The sequence below is a fragment of the Chelon labrosus genome, assembly GCF_963514085.1.
Source record: "Chelon labrosus genome assembly, chromosome: 18".
In the NCBI taxonomy this organism is placed as follows: Eukaryota; Metazoa; Chordata; class Actinopteri; order Mugiliformes; family Mugilidae; genus Chelon; species Chelon labrosus.
The window spans coordinates 22,864,246-22,867,267 of NC_140351.1; positions in this window are offsets into that span (position 1 = coordinate 22,864,246).

Here is a 3,022-nt window from a genome sequence, read left to right on the forward strand (position 1 = left end):
CGGTTCAACATTTGATCGTCAGACTAGATAACTTTTTTGGAGGTCATATGGACGTCTAAGACAGGTGCAGGAAATGTAAATGTATTTTTCAAAATATATCAGATAGATGACAAAGTTGTTATCAACATGATTCATTAATGTGAATTATTAATAATTTATATTCATTGTTCATTTGATATTAAACATTATTTATTATTTATTTATTGAGTACATGATATGTCGTTATTTTACATTTTTGTGTTTTTCCACTGCTCAAGACTAGATCTAGTCTTACAGATTCAAGAACTGGTACAGAAAAGAAAACTCACTGTTTTACATGTACATTAAGTTGAAATCAAATGTGCATATGAAAGCAACACTACCATTTTAAACAAAGTAATGTGGCAGAAACATTAAAATAATAACATAAATAAATAAAAATAAATGTGAAAATTGTGCAAGATGACACCTTGTGGCCATAAGAGGTAACTGCACTACACTCGCTGAAAAGTTGTGGGTGGTGGTCACGGAGATGGCTCATCAAATTGGAAGTGTTACTCCACTTCGCGGAGATTTTTTTCTGCATTTTCTGCACAAGGGTTGATAGTCTTCAATTATTTTACCGTCAACATCCTTTATAAATCCAAAATATGCCCAGACTTCTGATCGTGTTTTTTTTTTTTTTACTGGGGGGGAAATCTCTGGAGCGCAGGTGGCTTCAGCCATGTTTTCACAGGACAGTGCAAACTCCGCATGCGCGCCCGCTTCTGAGCGAGTGCCTTTCAGGTGCTGCTGCTTCTCCAGGAAATGAGCAGTATCACTGTGAGTTTTTCGGTAATCAGTTGCGGTAATCAATCACGGTTTTAACAAATAAATTAAAATTTGAAATGGTAGTACTAACCGTCGGGAATTTTACCGCGGTTTATCGTCATACCGGTAATTGTTACATCACTAAGTGCAAGTAAAGTTCTCTTGACAAAGCTGAGAACATCTGTCTGATGATGGACCAGGCCGATATGAGTCTATGGGGAAATGTGTCGTCGTTGCAGTTTCTGCTTGGGGAACAACAATGTGAGACAATGCAAACTAGCTGGAGCTTTAAATGGTGCTAATCTTGCTCAGGTTTGTGCTGCATACTTCACACATAAAACATGCTGAGGAGATCATTTGACCCTCAGGCCATAAGACTACCTACCTGAAGAAATATCACTGTTAAGTAACATACATAAGACGCACTCATTATTTATTTTGTTTATCTATATATATATATATATATATATATACAGTATATATATATATAAAACTTGGTTTCTTTGTGAAGTAATGACAGTTACAGTCAGTTGAGCAATAAATAAATCATGAATTTTCAAACTCTCAGATGTGTGTGCCCTTCATATCCCCTTGTTATCTACTGTAATGTGGTGAACATAAAAATCCAAAGAAAGAAGAAGAAGAAGAAGAATCATGCGTTGTATTTTGTGGTAAATGAATACTGACGAACTAAAACAAATGCACAGTGTGCAGGCTTTGTATTAGGCTAGGTGAACTTGGCTATTAAACGGGAATTTTTCTGTAGCTCATCTGTTAATAATTCTGGATTTTACATTTAAGTCGGGTGTTTGACATTTCGGTAATCTGTGCTATTGGTCTGTATGCATTTCCATGTTTGCATTGCACTGCTATACCGAAAAATATTTTTTGACTGTGGCGCGCAATTTTACGCGCGGGGCGCACCGTGAAACAGTGTTTATCCGTGCCCGAATTCAACCCTTCCTATAACGTGTAGGGTGCATTGTGCTTGCTAGTATGATTAGTTTTTTTTACCTTGTCGGCCAGCCAGCCACGGTCATATGACCTGTATTTCGAAGGAAAATTGACTGTGAACCACAAGTGTGAAATCGTGTGTGTAAGCCTATATAAAATGAGAGTGACGTCACCAGTCAAAATAGCGGTACCCCCCGAAGCTCATGGTATAATTCGAACACTGCCGCAAACCCTCAGGTTCGTGGACAACCCGCTCTACCTACTGAGCCACAGCCGCCCCGAAAAGTCAGCATCAAACATTCAAACAGTTGCATGCAAATAACTCGGCAACAATAACAGGGATTCAGGCCTTCTACCCTGTAAGGGAGAGAGAAAGAGGGTGAAACTGAGAGGGAGAAAGAATTAAAGCAAAGAGACAAGCTGGTGTCTTTGTGTGTAATGGGATTGAATAATCTCACCATTTTAAATGAATTCCCACTGAAGGTCCATGAGTCTTCTCAGCAGAGTTGATACATGTGGGTTGACTGTTGTCCTCCTTTTACTGGTGGCTTTGCCATTTTTTTTTTTGGACAAGACTTTGCCATGTGCAGCCTTGGTGCCTCACTCAGGGTTTATGCAATGAAGCGCCTAAATAATAGTGTCTCTTCAGACAGTGTAAAAATCAAGCTGTGTAACTCACTTACATTAACAACACAATAAAAACAGCAAATGTTTAGTTCACAATAGCATGCCACTGAAAACATAAGAAACACATATTTTAGTAGAAACACCTAACCTTTAGATGGAGTGCATGAGGCCTCTTCTTGGTAATGCAGATTGAAGATGTAGAAGGTGGTAAATAAGGCAGCAAGTCCTGTCAAGGGTTGGATTCCCTCACATATGACATGGCCCTCGAGGTTGACAATCCAGCGCTGAATACAGCTTCCTGCCGTTTCACCTGAAACTTGACAAAGAAATATTTGAAAGGATTTGTGTCGAGTTGCGATAAAGAATTTCACCATGTGTAGTACTGGATGAAAAGAAATCCTTTTAATCTATATGAACATTCTATTCATAATGGATTAGTTACAGTTACCACCTCTAATTTAAACTGTCCCGAATATCAATAGTAGCACAGTTTTAATAGTTACAAAACAGTAATTGTGATATAAATGTGTGCATTTTGTCTGTGTTTTGTCAAAAGGATAAACTTTGCTCTTACAATCATGTTACAGTCAGAAGTGCTTTTGATAAAACAATTGGTATCTCCAATTGTGCCAATTTCTCTGTCTCTAAACGT